This window comes from Solanum verrucosum, unplaced genomic scaffold (assembly GCF_900185275.1).
Source record: "Solanum verrucosum unplaced genomic scaffold, falcon-dt-bn FXZP01000131.1, whole genome shotgun sequence".
Taxonomy (NCBI): Eukaryota; Viridiplantae; Streptophyta; class Magnoliopsida; order Solanales; family Solanaceae; genus Solanum; species Solanum verrucosum.
Window position 1 is genome coordinate 670,371 of NW_026020352.1, and position 19,564 is coordinate 689,934.

The window sequence follows — 19,564 nt, forward strand, 5'->3', positions numbered from 1 at the left end:
CTAGTTCTTTTACTTCTTCTTAACTCAAAATCATCAATTTCTTTATTTTTTAAAGTAGAAGTAGAAGAACTAGGTAGTGACAAACTATTTTGTTCAATCCTTTGACCCCCACTATTTTTAGAATCAAAAGGGAATTTATTTTCATGAAAAATAGCATCACCCGATTCTATTACAATATTATCTTCATGATTAAAAAATCTATAGGTTGTACTATTTGAAGCATAACCAAGAAAAACACAAGTAGTTACTTTCTTACCCAATTTTGTAATCTTGGGATCCATTAGTCTCACAGAGGCTAGACAACCCCAAACTCTTAGATATCCCAAACTCGGCATGTAACCTTTTCACAATTCAAAAGGTGTCAGTTTAAACTTTTTATGAGGCACACGATTCAACACATAACAAGCAATTAAAATAGCTTCACTCCAAAAATTTAAAGGTGCATGTGACTTAATAAGCATGACATTATTCAATTCAACCAAAGTTCTATTTTTCCTTTCCGGTACTCCATTAGATGAAGGAGAGTAAGGAGGAGTAGTTTCATTAATTATTTTCAATGATCTAACAAAAGAATTAAACTCATTTGACTCATATTCACGGTCTCTATCAATTCTAATTATTTTTATTTTTCTACCAAACTGATTTTCAACCTCATGGAGATAAGTTTTAAAATTTTCAAAAGCATCGCTTTTATTTTTCATCAAGTAAACATATGTAAACTTAGAAAAATCATCAATGAAAGTGATAAAATATCTATTACCTCCACGAGTTAAAATTCCACCAAGTTCACAAATATCAGTATGACCTAATTCTAACAAATCAGTTTTTCTTTCAACTTGAAAATGAAGTCTTTTAGTGATTTTTGCTTTACTACAAGCCTCACACTTTTCAAAATTCTTTTTAATCATTGAGATTAATCCTAAACTACTCATGATTCCAACATAACAATCATTAATATGACACAAACGAGCATGCCAAAAATTAGTAGAAGAAAGCATATAAACAGAAGTAGAAGCTTTATTCACTTCTACATTCAATTTGAACATCCCATCACAAGCTTACCCCTTTCCCACAAAAATATCATTCTTCACAATTACATGTTAATCAGATTCAATAATCTATTTAAAGCCTGCTTTATTAAGAAGAAAACTAGACATCAATTTTTTTTCTCATGGAAGGAGTATAGAGTACATCATTCAAAGTTAATACCCTTCCAAAAGTAAAACACAATTCGACATCTCTCGTTCCAAGTACTTGAGTTGTTTGTGAATCACCAAGCATGATGGTTTTGGGCTCCTCAAAATGAGTATATTTTTCAAACCAATCTTTGTCATAACAGACATGACGGTTCGCACCAGAATCAGCCCACCATCCATCTACACTCTCAACCATGTTTATGTCGGTAATCACCGCCACAAAAGGTTCTTCGGTAACGTTTGCCTGAGGGTTAGGACCACGTTTCCGGAATCTGCAAAATTGAGCAATATGCCCATTCTTGCCACAAACAAAGCACGATCCCTTATCTTGAACTTTTTGATTTTGTGCTTGGTTATTTTCACCATTATTTTTCTTGGGAGGTCTACTATTATTTTTCTTAAATTTTTTCTTCTTAGGCTTCAAAGAAGTATTTTTGTGAGTTTCAAGAGTAGCATTATTTGAAGTAATTAAATTTACCTTAGTTGTGATGTTGCTCTCTTCTTTTTGTAAAAGTACATCTTGGCCCCTTGCCTCTTCACCATCGTACTTTTCCACTTTCTCATGATGAGAAATAAGTTCAGCATCATCCATGGAGGTGTCATCAACTTTATTAGGATTCTTCTCAGTTAACACATAAGCATTGAGAAGACTTAAGTAGTAAAGTATTTTACCCTTCCATCTTTTGAAATGGTTACCATTGAACCGAAATGGCTTGTTAAGGTCTCCCATCTTGACATCCGCAATTTTTTCAATTGTAGTCATTCTGAGTCTCCTTAAAATTGTTAGTGAAAAACTTACAAGATAACAAAAAATACAAAATTACAATTGAAAATAAAAATGAAGAAATAAATCTCTTCAGGCTGAGGCACGAATATCTCGCTCTCTTCAAGGAGATTCAAGCCCACTACAGCAAATGTTTTCACCGGTCCAGCAGTAGTCCTCTTTGACTTGTCCCCTCCAGGATACAACAGCCTTCACAAAATATAACTCAACAACTCTGGACAAGAGTTGAGTCCAAAGCACCACAAAAAACAACACCTCCTTTCAACTAATAAGAACTCTCTTTTTGACAAACTTTATGCACTCTATATTTTCCTTGTATGTTGTGTTATATGTAACAAACCAAATGAAGACCACCACTGTTTATACTAGAAGAAGTCTTCCTAGCAATGAATAGAAAGATAATGGTGTAGTAAATAGTGAAGATAATGGTCTTAGGAGTTACATAGGTTATAAGGTATAATGGAGGATAATGAGTGAAATAATGTATGAAAGATTACAAAAGTTTTAATGGACAATATAACTTTTCTTGGCTAACCGTTGGTTTGTTGACAAGTTGCAACAGTAACAAATATTGTAACTCCAAAATGGAGTAATGCACGAATCAATATTGCCATTAACATTCTACAGCCCATGAGGAGTCAACCAAACGGCAGTATCAATGACTATGTGGCAATGTAGGAAATGTAAATTCTTAAAATATTAAAATGTCACACTAACATAATGTTTTGCTACTGATAATTAACATAACAGCTAGTTACCAAAAAAATCTCAATATGCTTGGTCTTCTCATGAAATGTTGAATGTTACAGTGTTGAACTTCCCAAACTAAGTTGTGAGAAGACTATTTCAGACCATTGAGTGAACTGTGCAATAGACATACAAAGGCTACTAGACTCACTCTGAGCAACAAAACTAGGTGGTTGCTCTATATAGACTTATTCATAGTTCAACAGTCACCAAAAGGTGCTCAACTGGTATAAATATATGGATCATCTTGAAATCAATAGATGAGTCAATATTAAACAAGAAAGTCACTAAAAAACTAACCAGAACATGCTCATGCGTGGGAGTATTAGATTTGATGGCTGAAAGTGGTCACAATCTGAGAAATAAAATTATATGGGTGGGGTTAGAATGATAGCACAACCCTAATGAGAAAGAGAGTTATATTGGTAAGGTCGGAATGATCTCACGATCCTACTAGAAAATAAAAAATATATGGGTAGGGTCGGATTGACAACACGACCCTACTGAAAAAGATAAATTATATGGGTGGGGTCGGAATGATGGCACGATCCTACGCAAATTAGAGTTGAGGAGTCACCAAAAAGATGAATGAAACTACGCAAATCAAATCTGATGAGTCACCAAAAGATACATGATGCTATGCAACTCAGAAATGAGAAAGTAGTTCGGAAAAATCCAGGGTATTAAGCAAATTAATTATGAAAAGTTGTTTGTGGAGATGCACGGTGCTATGCAAATCATATATTTTAAAAAAATAGTCACTATAAAGATGGCATAGTGTTACACAAATTAGATATGAGAAAGTAGTCACTGAAAAGATGGCAAAGTGCTACACAAATCGGATATGAGAAAGTAGTCACCGAAAAGATGGCACAGTTCTATACAAAGGAAGTAGTCACTGGAACGATGGCAGGATGCTACACAAACACTAGCGAATATAGGGTTGACACAAAACAACCCTACACTCACTAGCATGTTTTCTAACTTGTATCCATTATAGCACGGTTGTGGTTAAGTGTTATTATTCAAAAATCTATAGAGTCACTCCCCTCTATATTTTTACAGAGACTATAGGTGACATCGACAAGGCTTTCGATAGTTAGAGTGCACAAGTTGAAAATTTCTAGTGAGCCCCATATTGCTACGTGCGGGCAATAAGTTATTTATTTGCTATCGTACTGTTCTTTCAAAAACTCTTAGAGTCGCTCCATTAGTCATTTCATTAGTGTCATAAGTTATCCATTCATTGTTATAGACTTGTAACTAATATTAGACTTATTTTTGTATTTGGAGATGAATTTAGTATTATTACATTTCAAATAGACTATTGATGAATACTATTGCTTGTTTGGTGATATTGGTTGGTTGCGTTATTGATTTTTTATACGGGAAAACTTTGAATAGGCCCAAAAATAGGGAAACTCTTGCCCTGATTTTCTATATTTTTTTGTTATTATGGCTTGCTCTGGGAATCTACCCCTTAGCACGGATCACTGTCCCAAATTGGATCATGACAACCTGACTCAATGAAATGTTATAGACGCCAAGTTTTAAGTAAGTTTATAGAACCAGCTCTCAAAGTAGTGAGATACGACAAAGAGGGCTTAGGTTGTTCATGGCAACAAATTAAAGGGTAATAATTACTTGATTGCATTTTTTGATTCAGACTAGGGAACATGTCTACAAACCAGAAGATCTATCACAGGCTACTTAGTAAATACAATAATAAAATAGTTTCTGATAATCTTATTTCTCTACATACTATGACGCCTCTATACTAACAAATCTCCAACCCACCTCTATTTTACTCTCCATTCTCTATATTTGGAGAGTAAAATAGAGAATGGGCACTCCAACCCATCTCCATATCACTCTCTATTCTTCAAATTTAGAGAGTTGAATAGTAGTTCTCCAAATTTGGAGAACTACAATTCACTCTCTCTATTTCACTTTTTCAATACTTTATTATTATTTCTATTACTTTCTAATTAACATATTATTTTACATATAATGTCATTAATTAAATATCTAACATTCATAATTTTTTTAATGTAATATAATATTTTAAAAAATATATTATTTAATATATACTACTTTCATCCCAAACTAATAGTATTTTAATTTTTTCTAATTTTCTTCAATAATATAATTTGATTTTATTATTAATTTTCACTATAAAGAATACACAAAATTAAAATGATAAGATTAAAAATGTTAATTTAAAAATACAATACATAATATGATAATTTAAATATAAGATAACAATACAATACATAACATAATAATTTAAATACAAGATAAAATACAATCATAATAATTAATTCGTGATGAAACAAGAATCATGCCGAAATGATGTTGAACGTGCATTCGGAGTTTTGCAATCATGTTTTGCAATTATTGCAGGACCGTCACGTTTTTGGAGAAAGAAGGTGCTACATGATATAATGACTACATGTATTATACTAGACAACATGATAATTGAGGATGGACGTGATCTTAATGCACCAATTCAAGATGTCGTAGAGGCTCCAGCTCCAACGACATAAATGGTGGTAGATGAAAATCTCCGATTTGAACAATTTTTAGCTAGACATAAAAAAATTAAGGACAAAAATGTTCATTGTGAACTCCATAATGCATTAATAGAGCATTTATGGGAGCAACGTAATAATTTTGAAAGTTGAGTGTTTATGTAATGTTTATGTAATTATATTTCACTTTTATTTGAATTTGTCCATTAATTTGTATATTATATAATATTTTCTTGCAATTTATGTTATTTAAAAATTTAGAATAAAATATAATTTTATATTAAAGAAAAAAATTGAAAAAATAAAATTCTAAATCACATGAAAATTATATAAAGTAAGTATTGGGAAAAAGAAATAAAGAATTCATATTATGAAATAAGAAAAAAAGAATGAAATAGATATAATAATATAATATTGAAGAGAAAAAAAAATTCTTTTTTAGAGAGTAAAATAGAAAAATTGGATTGGAGTTGATTTTCTGAAAAAATCGAGAACTCTACATTTGGAGATTAAAATAGAGTGTAGGGTTGGAGATGCCCTGAGATCAAAAGATTACAAGATCAGCAAGGAGAATGGTGAGGCAGCACGTCAAAACGCCAGCCACAACTGAGGATTGAGTGATTGGAGATGCATCAGCATTGCCCACAGGGGTTATCTTTGCAACAGGAGGTAGAGGTTATCAAATCCAATTATTGAACAATTTGATGATGGTTAACATTCACGTTAAACTAGCTAGAAGTTACCCTTATATTATAAAGAGGATCGATGGAAATAGTCTTAATTAGTCACTAACTTAGCAAACCAGTATCAACAACTGATGTCTTTAAACATAAGAAAGTCGGTTCAACTTACATCAACAACTAATGTCTTCTCTTTAAACATACTATCTTCAGTAACTTTAAGGAGGTAGATGTTTAAGCATAAGAAAGTCGATCGGTTCAACTTACATTTCAGGCTCTTAATTAATCTCATCCCAACTTACGTACGTTATATATGTTGAGTACTGGGTCAGTATTAGTAATATTGCTGAATGGCGATTGAAGAATTGTAGTCTTATCCACCAAATTAACAGAACCCAGGCATGCACAAGGGTGTCATTTGAACAGGACAGTCGAGGACATCTGAAACAGCTTTTATTTTGTATATGCCATATCAGTACAATAAGATAATTATAATTGTCCATTTATTCATAAGAATTGTGTGGTCATACTTTCACAATTGAAATGCATTAAAATGCATAAAGGACCACTTGTTTTCTTACCTAACAAAAATTGACAAATCACTCAAAAGCCACTCACTTTTGAGTGATTTGCCTTTGGTTTAACTTACGGCACACGGCTCAGAGTTATATAGTGATTTGATTTGTAGAATCATTTGTAACTAGTGTGTTTTAGAAGCCTAACGTCTCGTAATACCTTTCCTAGTAGATGATTATGAGATTAGGTGCTTCCTTAGGAGTTCGGTATATTGGTTGTTTGTTTTTGTTGGTTATTATAATATTCACATTAATAACAAAAAACAAACATACATAAAAATAAAAGATAAATGATTTCTAAAGATAGCTTATTAATTAAGACAACTGTTAGTTGTATTCAATCAAATAAATAATGGAAAACATAATTATAACATCCTATGTGTACAAGATTATCTACTATCTTAGTGTCCAATATAAGAATTGATAGGTAGATAGGCACATGCATTTTCACTATTAGACATAAAATGAGTCCATCTTTTTTTGTTGGTTGCGTAACCAGGGCCGACTCAACAACATTGGAGGCCTAAAGCCAAACTTAAGAGAGGGGCCCTAATATATTTTTTTTTTCATTATATATACTTTTATTTAAAATCTACTTTTCTAGCTATTTTAGATGCGAAGTCATTAGGTACTGTTTTATAATCAATTTGTTTTAATAATTCCTTTTCAAATGATAATATAGCTAATTCATTCAATCTCTAATGAGACATTGTTGATCTTAAAGAAGATTTAATCAATTTTAATTTCGAAAAAACTTCTTTCGGCTGAGGCAACAGTTACAGGAACTGTTAACATTATTCTATAAGCAATATGTGTATTTGGAAAAGAATCAAGTCTTTTTGTTTGATAGGGTATTTTCATTAGATCATTATCTACTTGTATTATTTCCCTTAACACTTTTAATTTAAAAAATAAATCTAAACCATCAATATCAGAATAATTATTACGTGTTAAAGAAAGTTCAAGGTTAAGTCAATAATTTTTAAAAAAATTCTCATCATCTAGTGATCTCAATATTTTACCACTAAATAAGAAATCAAAAATATTTCCATATGCTTCAATTGGTTCAAATATATTTTGAAGTGAAAAAATAGTTTGATCTACTCTACATATATAAAGCAATTAACAGTAAAAGATTCTTCAAGGGACTTTGTGATTTCGCTATCCATATTTTCATCAAAGTGTTTCTTACGAAATTTAGGTTTATTTTCATCTCATATGCAATTTTCTTAGTAGAAATCATAACACTCATAGTACATATAATTTTTTTCTAAAATAAAATATATAAGTAATTATTTTTAAAAAATGGGCCCCCCAAAATATATGGGGGCCCAAGCGATGGCTTTAGTGGCCTAGGGGTTAAGACGGCCCTGTGCGTAACGTGTCTGCCAAACAAATAAAACACTGCTAGTTCAACGTATTGTATTTTTTTTAGTCTGGTTTAAAAAAAATATTCTCTTTGTTTATTTTATTTGTTATGTTTCGTATTTCAAAAGTCAATTTGATTAATTTATAAAATTTAAATTAAGTTACAATAATTCGATATTTTAAACAAAAAAATTAGATATTCAAAAACTATATAAAAAGTAGGAAAAATTGTATATAATAGCAAACTATTAATTCAAATTAAATGCTATAAACATAGTTTGATTTAAATGTACCCCATAGCAAACTGTTGCTATTTCGCCTCTCTCCTGGTGAATCTCGCTCACCACTCTCGTTCTCTCCCTCGCCTCTCTCGCTCTTTATACAAACACAAATGTATAAAATGTGTTTTGTGTTTGTATAAAGCAAGAGAAAATTGTATATATTCATATATTTTCGTTTCCCTCTCTCCCCTCTCCTAGATCTCGCTCGCCACTCTCCCAGATCTCGTTCGCCAGTCTCTCCCTCACCTCTCTCACTTATACAAACAGAAATGTATAAATTGTGTTTCTGTTTGTATAAAGCGAGAGAAAATTGTATATACACATGCAAATACATATATCTTCGTCCTATACACTTATAATTATACAATACAAATATTCCCCTGCCTAGTTCTTTTTTGCCTTTCTCTCTTTATATAAACACAGATTATACAATTGATCTTTTGTATATGTATACCGAAACAGAAACAAATTATATACAACTGCTTTCTTTTGTATATGTATAGCGAAATATACATATTTATGTTTGATATGGAGCGCAATTATGCAAACAATAACTATAGTATACAAGTATAATTTTTGTGTTTGCTATATGTGAAAGTTATAAATTTCATTTTTTTACATATCAATATGATGGAAAAGAAAAACATCGTAAAATGTTAATCATAGTTCTTATAGTTTGACTTTAAAAAAAAAACTATGACAAATTAAAGTAGACAGAGAAAATAACATATTTCTATATTAAGTAATTATTTAACTTTAAGATGTTCATTTACTTTTAATAAGGTGATTTATGATCAATCAAATATCTCTTACTGCACTTATTTAGATCATAATTCATATCAAATGTGAGGGAGGAAATATCAGTTTCTCTTTAATTTTCTGCAAAAAATTAAAATGAAGGTCAATGAGTGCTTCCTGCTTTATAAGCTGAAAAATGAACAGTGAACAAAACTCAACTCCCTTTATGCTTCTGACAGTTTTACAATCCAAATACGTAACAAAATCTTTATGTATCTAATGGAATGACAATTTTCATGTGCTCTTGTGTTCCAACAATACTAATACTTCCTCAGCCTCAACTGATGTGTCACTATTATATTTGATACGATATTTTTTCAAAAGAAAAATTAAAATTATTCGTAATCTAAAATAATAATGGTAAATAATTCCATTAAGCCTAAAAAGAGAAATTTTCAAAGTTAACTTTGTTCTAATTATAAGAAAGCTAACATATATTTTTAGAGACAGACTTTTATCGAAGAATTGTACTGGTAGGATCACGCGGTTATCCCACTAAGTGCAACATAAGCAAGTAAATACAACATTATAAACATGAAAATATCGAACATGTACAATATTAATGATCATATTCTCAACAATATACATTTACAATAAGTCATTGGTCATCTCATGGAACCCAAACTCAAACAGTTAGTGTACTGTTACGTGGTACCCGATCCAATGCTTATGCCAGAACGTGGAAACCGATCCCATAATTATGCCGGAACATGGCAACCGATCCAAGTTAGTATGTTAGAACGCAACACCCGATCCATTCAACAAGCCACAACCACAATCACAAGTATATTCTCAATAATCATACAATCAAGAAGTGATTCAAGGCATGTAGTCATTTGTTCATACTCATTTAAAATTAGTGTGATCAATAATGCAACATCCGCATACATACATGCATCATATTGAAGCAAGAACAAACATATATCACGCAACATGAAATCACAACCATTACCTACCTGTAAACAAGCTTGAATCCCCTAAGAAACTTGATTCTTCCCTTTCCGGATTCGTTCCGTTTATTCTTGGTCTACAAGCAATTAATATAATACGGGAATCAATAAACAATAACTAATTACCTAAATTACTAACAATCCCATCAACCCTAGATCAAACCCATTATCCCAATATCCAAATTAGGGTTGTTTCCACCATAAATTTCATATCAAAACTCTCCCCCATCGATAATTGCGTACCCATTAGATTACGCTCTACGGATTGATAAATGGATTTGGGGAGTTAAAACCTTACCTTTAGCCTCACGAATAGTGTAAAACTGTCAAGAAGTCTCATGGGTTCATTCCTTAGCTCTCAAGTTTAAAAATTGCAGAATAAAACATTTTTGGAGTTTATTTTCAACTTTAAGTCCCGTCTGTCCCGATATGGCGGCACCCACCTGCTACAGAGGCCCCACCCTGACAACAGAAATCCCACCTCAGCGGCTTGCATAAAACCAGTGAGCAAAATTAATAATTCCAAGACCCCATTTCACAACACACCTTTAACCGATGACACTCAAAGAATACTCGTTCACGCTAAGATCGATTTTGGGAGTTTTGCTCACCCGAATTCAATTTTGTAAAGTTGTACGGATTCTTTGATGTCTTAGCTATATACTCATGTAATTAAAATCATAATTAAATCACCCAATTGCTACCAAATTTTCCTAGACCTTACTGACTCCGATTTCATCCAAATCTGGACTAGGCTGAGAAATTCCAAGTTACTATGAAAAAGTTTTCTGGCCCAAAAATTTTTCCTAACAACGGAAACCGGTCGTTACAATAGATACCAATTTACCCATCACTCGTCCCTGAGTGACAACCTTAGGAAAATAGGCTAAGGAAAGAATAAAGTAGTACCTGAATCGACGAATAACTAGGATACTTGTCTCGCATGTCCTTCTCGGTTTCCCAAGTAGCTTCCTCAACTGGACGATGCTTCCATTGAACTTTCATGGACTTGATCTCCTTGGTCCTCAGCTTACGCACATCGCGATCAAGAAGTCCAATCGGTTCTTTCTCAAATTGTAGGTCTTTGGCTAATACAATTGAGTCCCACTGAATGATGCAATCTCCTTCACCATGATATCTCTTCAACATGGATACATGAAATATTGGGTGAACTCCCGATAGGTTAGGAGGTAAAGCCAATTTATAGGCCATGGGCCCTACACATTCAAGAACCTCAAAGGGACCAATGTATCGCGGACTTAGCTTGCCATTCTTGCCAAATCTCATCACCCCTTTCATGGGTGATACCTTAAGAAGAACATTTTCACCAGTCTAAAATGTCATGTCTCTTACCTTATAATCTGCATACTTCTTTTGTCTACTCTGGGCTGCTAAAAGCTTAGCTTGAATACTCCTCACCTTATCTTGAGCATCCTTTACTAAATCAACCCCCAAAGGTTTCACATCTTCAGCCTCGAACCATTGGGTGATCTACATCCCCTCCCATAAAGTTCCTCAAATGGTGTCATATCAATGTTGGAGTGATAACTATTATAATAAGAGAACTCACACAAAGGTAAGAACTTATCCCAATGCCCTCCAAAATCAATAACACATTCCCTCAACATGTTTTCTAACACTTGAATAGTCCTCTCTAAGTACCCGTCCATCTGTGGATGGAAGGCTGTACTAAAAGTGAGTTGTGTGCCCAATTCATTATGTAACTTCCTCAAAAACTTGGATGTAAATTGGGTACCACGGTCTGAGATGATAGAAATGGGCACCTTATGCAACCTTACTATATCTTTCACATAAACCTTAGCTAATTATTTAGCATTATAATCTATTCTTACTGGAATAAAATGGGCTGATTTAGTCAATCAGTCAACCACTACCCAAATAGAATCAAATTTCCCCAAAATCTTGGGAAGACCAACCATGAAATCAATGGCTATCCTTTTCCACTTCCATTATGGAATTGGCATTCTCTGAAGCAAACCTGCAGGTCTTTGATGTTCATACTTTACTTGTTGGCAGTTTTGACACTTAGCCACAAACTCCGCTATGTCTTTCTTCATGCCCGACCACCAATAAATTCACTTCAAATCTAGGTACATCTTGGTCACACTCGGATGAATGGAATATCACGAACCATGGGATTCTTCCAACACTTTTTGAATCAAGTCATCAACTCAAGGAACACAAATCCTTCCTTTAAAATTGAGCACACTTTCCGCATCAAGAGTGGTTTCTTGTGCCTTACCAATCACAATCTTCTTTTTGAGTTCCTTCAAATTTTCATCCTCAAATTGTTTGGCCTTGATCTCCTCAATGAACATGACCCTAACTTCAATGCTAGCTAACACCCCTCCTTTCTCTGAGATGCCCAATTGCATGAACTTAGACTCCAAGGTCTGAATTTCCTTAGCCAGAGGTCGATTGGTTACGCTCAAGTAAGCTAGACTACCCATACTCACCAATTTTTTACTCAAAGCGTCTGCTATAACATTAACCTTCCTCGAAATGTATTGGATGGTCACATCATAATCCTTGAGTAACTCCATCCACTTTCGCTGTCTCAAATTCAAATCATTTTGAGTAAACACATGCTGCAAACTACGATGATCAGTAAACACCTCACACTTAACAACATAGAGGTAATGCCGCCAGATCTTAAGAGCAAATACTACCGTTGTCAACTTTAAATCATGTGTTGGGTAATTCCTCTCATGCACCTTCAATTGACGTGACACATAAGTTATACCATTCCTATCCTTCATCAACACAACACCCAAACCAAAATGTGAAGCATCACAATAAACTATAAAATCTTTACCTTCCACCGGTAGTGCTAGAATAGGTGCTGTGGTTAAGAGAGTCTTGAGCTTTTGAAAGCTATCTTCATATTTAGTCCATTCAAATGGTATCTCCTTTATGGTCAAATTTGTCAAATGTGTGGCAATGGAAGCAAATTTTTTCACAAATCGATGATAATAACTAGCAAGCCTCACAAAACATCCTAATTTCAGTCATAGAACTTGGTCGAAACCAATTTCTAACCACTTCGATCTTTTGGGGATCTAGGATTACCCCTTTCTTTGAAACTACATGCCCCAAAAAGGCAACCGAAGTCAACCAAAATTCACACTTAGAAAATTTTGCGTACAACCTTTGTTTCCCAAGAACACCCAAAACAATACGAAGGTGGTCGACATGCTCTTCCTAACTTTTCGAATAGAACAAAATATCATCAATAAAGACTATATCAAACGAATCAAGAAATGGTTTGAACACCCCATTTATCAAACTCATAAAGGCTTCAGGCGCTTTAGTCAAACCAAAAGTCATAACTAGGAACTCATAGTGCCCATAGCGGGTTCTAAACGTCATCTTGGGCACATCCTCAGGCCTAATTTTTAATTGATGGTAACCATACCTTAGATCAATTTTGGAGAAGACTGATGCACCTTGAAATTGGTCAAAAAGATCATCTATCTGAGGCAATGGGTACTTGTTTCGAATGGTGACCCAATTCAATTTCTGATAATCTATACACATCCTCATACTACCATCCTTTTCTTAACAAACAAAAATGGGGCACCCCACATAGAAGCACTAGGACGATAAATCTTTTATCAAGAAGTTGTTCGATTTGAGCCTTAAGCTCTCTTAACTCTGTTGGAGCCATACAATATGGAGGGATAGAAATGGGGAGGGTACCAGGTTCCAAATCAATACATAAATCTATATTTCTATCCGGAGGCATACCAGGCAAATCAGTAGGAAACACTTCTCTAAATTCTGACACCACAAGAATAGACTCAATAGATGGACACTCAACCTCAACATCTCAAATATGAGCCAAATAAGTTAAACAACCCTGCCCTATAAGTTTACTAGCCCGAATAGAGGATATGATCTTAGCTTGCTTAGGCTTGTACACCCCTTCGCACTCTAATTTTTCCCTTCCCAAAATTTCTAGAGTTACAGACTTAGTATTACAATTTAACACCACATATTAGGGGGACAACCAAGTCATGCCTAAGATTATATCAAAGTCAGTCATATCCAAAATCACCAAATCAGCCCAAGTCTGAAAACCCATAAACAAAATAGGACAGGCATGATAGACTTGGGTGACTATGACCGACATTACAACTGGGGTAGAAACATGAATAGGGGCATCAAGTATATCACAAATCATATCAAACTCTGGGGAAAATCACATAGATACATAAGAATAAGTAGAACCCGGATCAAATAACACATTAGCCATCCGGTCACAAGCAAGAATAGTACATGTGATCACCGCATCAGACGACTCCGCCTCGGTCTTGCCCGGAAAGGCATAACACTAATCCCTATCATCGTGACAGGAGACTTCCCTACCTGGCTGCACTGCACCTCTGCCTGCGTTACCATTTCATCTACCCCACGGCCTTGCTGATTACCTCTTCACCCACTTTGTGGATGACTTCGACCATTATTACCATTCCCGACGGGTACCACTGCTCTAACTGCTGCTGCGCGGAATCAATCATGCGCGGGTGGGGAAAATCTCTCCTCATATGCCCAGGTTCTCCATAATTATAGCAAGTACGATCAAAAGATGGTCTGCTGCCCACCGAAGGTACGACTCCCTAGTTATCTTGAATCAAATTCTGAAGTGGAGTTCCAGAGTAATTACCTATAGAAGCGGGCATGGCAGACTGAATTGGCCGGGATGCAAGAGTCGGCCTCCCTGAACCTCTGGAGTAAGATCCCTTAAAGTTGCCTAAAGTTTTGGCTTTCTTAGTCAATGCCTTAGCCTGACCGTCTCGCCTCACCCCCTCCACTTTCTTCACAAAGCCTGTCACTTCATTAAAACTTTTTCCTGCAGTGGTCATACTAATAGACAATACTTGTAACTCAGAATCCAGTCCCCTAACAAAGAGACGAATGCTCTCTTCCTGAATAGTCACCAATTGAGTAGCATATCTAGACAAAGCATGGAACTTAGCCTCATAAACAGCCTCAGTCATACCACATTGCTCCAACGCCATGAACTCATCTTTCTTACGATCTCTCAAAGTCCGGGGCATATACTTCTCTAAAAATAGAGCATGAAACTGAGTCCAAAAGAGTGGGGGTAAAGTTGAAGATATGCATTCCATATAGTCTCTCCACCACTGCTTAGCCTCTTCTTGAAGTTGAAATGTCACAAATTCAACCCTGTGCTGATGGACAATTCCCAACTTATGATGCCTCGCATAGCAATCTAAAATAAACTCATAAGCATCCTCACTCTCGAACCAAGAAATACAAGAGGCTTTAGCTTCAAAAAATTAGTCAACATTTCCTGCTCATTACAAGTCATAACTTGACCCAACAAAGGGCGGAAGAATGCATCAGTACCTCCAGTTCCACCTACCTTAGGGGTAGTGTTATCAATCGGGGGATTGGTGGGAACTTGAGTTGCTTGAATAGATGGAAGCACTCCAGGACCAACCAATCCTTTCAAGAACGACATAATCTGTTGAGCTAACACTGGGTCTAAGGGAGGAATACATGTGGTCACAGCCTACACCTCTTCTTCTTGTCCAATATCCTCCTCATTATCAACCTTAACATTCTCCTCATTCTCTTCATGATGCATATGAGGGTTCTCATTTCTGGGAGCATTCTCAACAGAAGCTCCATCCCTAGTAAGTGCTACTTTTCTACGACCTCTACCCCTAACTCTTCCTCTACCCCTGCCTCGACTGCAACCTCTCGCTGCAGATTCCTCAACTAGAGCATTGGCGGGAGCTATGGGCCTGACGCCATTGAATCTAGTGTTAACCATCTGCGAACAAAAGAGTGAAGGAGATTAGATACCAATTGGAATCAAGTTATATCAAGAAAAGAGACAAGAGAAAACAAAGAGATTTCTTAAAGTCCTATAGCCTCTCGAAGAAAAATACAGACTTCTCTGTACCATTCCACAAGACTCTACTAGACATGTTTTGATACATCGAGAGCAATGAACCTAGGCTCTAATACAAACTTTGTCATGACCCATACCATCGTGAGTGACACACACACTAACCCTACGGTGGGAGGACCATTACTACAGCCCAACTAAAAAATTTAAAGCTACAGAAGCAGGTTTAAATAATTTAATACTGAAGTTCCTATAAACTTCCAAAAGATCTGACAACGAATTTGCGGAATTAAATGCCTAGAACCTGAAAGTCAATGTACCAAAACTCTAACAATTAACCATAGTCTAAAGAAATGGGTACAACCCAAACTAAACAAGAGAAATCTAAGTCCAAAAAGATAGACTAAACAAAAAGGAGAACTCAAGGCAGCCCGGAAAAGCTGGCTCAACCTTGAATTCTATCGATGATCACAAATCTTCTAGACGAAGAGAAATCTAAGTCCAAAAAGATGGACTAAACAAAAAGGAGAACTCAAGGCAACCCGGAAGAGCTGGCTCACCCTTGAATTCTATCGACGATCACAAATCTTCTAGACGAGGTCTGTCAATAGCCGGCTGAAGATGCCCTGTACTCAACAAAAGAAAGAACAAGTGCAGTATTAGTACACAACCACAATGTACAAGTAGGATCACACAGCTATCCTACAAAGTGCAACATAAGCAAGTAAATACAACATTATAAACATGTAAATACCGAACATGTACAATTTTGATTATCACATTCTCAAAAATATACATTTACAACAAGTCATTGGTCCTCTCATGAAACTCAAACTCAAACAGTTAGTGTACCAGTACGTGGTACCTGGTCCAATGCTTATGCCGGAACGTGGCAACCGATCCAAGTTAGTGTATCGGAACGCAACACCTGATCCATTCAACAAGTCACAACCACAATCACAAGTATATTCTCAATAATCATACAATCAAGAAGGGATTAAAGGCATGTAGTCATTTGTTCATACTCATTTACAATTAGTGTGATCAATAATGCAACATTCGCATACATACATACATCATAATGAAGCAAGAACAGACATATATCACACAACATGAAATAAGAACCATCACCTACCTCAAAACAAGCTTGAATCCCCTAAGAAACTTGATTCTTCCCTTTCCAAATTCCTTTCGCTTGTTCTTGGTCTACAAGCAATTAATATAATACGAGAATCAATAAACAATAATTAGTTACTCGAATTACCAACAATCGTATCAACCCTAGATCAAACTTATGATCCCATTATCCAAATTAGGGTTGTTTCCTTTATAATTTTAGATCAAAACCCTCCCCCATCGATAATTATCCATTAGATTACGTTTTACAGCTCAAAAAATAGATTTGGGGAGTTAAAAACCTTTAGTCTCAAGAAAGGTGGAAAATTGTCAAGAAGTCTCCTGGGTTCGTTCCTTAGCTCTCAAGTTCAAAAATTGGAGAATGAAACAATTTTGGGGTTTATTTCTGACTTTATGTCGCGTCTGTCCCTCTATGACGGCACTTACCCGCTACAATAACCCATCCCTGGCGACAGAAATCCCGCCTCAGCGGCTTGCACGGATCTAGTGAGAAAAAATAATAATTGCAAGACCTCATTTCACAACACACCTTCAACCAATGACACTCAAAAAATATCTGTTCACGTTAAGATCGATTTCAGGAGTTCTACTCACCCGAATTCAATTTCGTAAAGTCTTACAGATTCTTTAATGTCTTAGCTACCTACTCATGTAATCAAAATCATAATTAAATCACCCAATTGCTACCATATTTCTCTAGACTTTACTGACTCCGATTTCGTCCAAATTTGGATTAGGTTGGAAAATTTCAAGTTACTACAAAAAAGTTTCCCAACCCAAAAATTTTCCATGTTGGCTTTTCTATAACGCCGGAAACCAGTCATTACATATCTCTAGTGGGCCCAACACGCCTTGGATGTTGGGTCATCTTAGGTCAATGCACTAAGTTTCAGGATTGGGCTTCACTCTACGCTAGTTTGACTAAGAGTAGGCTTTATTTTTTAGTGGACCGGTCACTCAATCGGACTACTTGGATTGGGGCAGTTAACGACTGTTGACCATCCACTGACCAAGTACTTTCGCCAGGGTATCTCGAGAACAATTTGGTTAACGAACTATTGCGGTCCAAAAATCGTCCTTTAAGTGGAAAATAAAACAAGTGTCATTTGACGAAATATATTATGCCATGAATGCAATAGTTTAATATTACAAAAACAAATAAGCAAATATTAGCCGAGCACATTAATTTCAAGGTTAGAAACTAATTCAACTATCCAGCGGAGTCGCCGTTTTGTTTTATTTAGAAAAGAGAAAACGACTGGATTTTATGAGTCACCACTTAATTTTTAAAGAAAACTTAAGAAAAACTAAATTTTTCAAAAAGGATTAAGATAGAAATCAATTGAAAATAATAAAAGGGTTCGAGGTTCATATTAACATTTTAGGAAGGGTTTAAAGGCACCTAAAACGCCCGCGAACTTGCGGTTATCTGACAATTAATTATTTGGCTAATTGTTTTTATAAGAAAAGCATGGTTAATTAGATTAAGAAAATAAACAAAACTAAGACTTAAAATCTTTTTTAAGGGAGAGGGAAATATTGGAGAAATATTACATAAGAAAAATATTTCAAAGCAATTGAAGTAATAAAATATATATAATTTATTTAATCCTTTGAAAAATACAAGTAATTATTTCAAAATAGTGATTTTTTGGGGAACTGGTTTAGAGAACAACCTTAAAATTAAACAAACAAGTAAATAAACAATAACAATTAAAATAAATAGGAAACGAAGAAGAGAAACTGGACCCAAGTTAGGTTCTGTTTGCCTAGGCCAGCACCTGGGTCTAATTTTTGGTTTAGGCACCAAAGGCCCAATATTTAATACATGTTCTAGACTAATCTTTGAAATTTGTTTTTCTTAAGGCCCCAATTCTTGCCCCTGTCATAAACTAATAAAATAGTAATATTGAAAAGGAAAAATTACTTAACTACACACCATTTATTATCATATTTTATTAATTTCCCTACCATTTCAAAAAATATCAAAAATCCCTTCTTTTCCTCCATAATCCACTTTTCCGGATACATTAATTTGAAATCTCATACCCATGATTTTTCTTCCTTATTTCATGCCACAAATCTCTCTATAATTACATCAATTAATCTATTTTTGAATTTCAAATCTTTTCTATTTTCAATTAATGATTTCAAATTATTTAAGAGGTAGATTTCTTTCCATCACTTCAATTTCCAATTTTTTTCATCTTAAAAAAATAAATTACCTCCGCCTCCTGACCATATTGAAATCTTATTAAACCTTTGCAATTTTAGTTCATCATATCGTCGCTGAATTTTTTTTTGAAAAATATATATTTTCTTTTAATGTATCTACTGTTGAAAAACGTCCAAAAAAATGAGAAGAAAAAAGTTGGATCTGTCATTACACGGCCATCACTATCAAAGATACAGATTTTTAAATATCTCGTTTATTTTGATTCTTATATTAGTTTTTGTTAGTGTTATCATTGATCCGATATACCACTGCTACAATAGCTTTTGTTTTATGCAATATATCATGTTCATATTTAAGGTATTGATACATAACTCTAATGTTATTGAATCTTATATTAGTGTTTATCATGTTCAATATAAATGTACTTGATACATAAGCT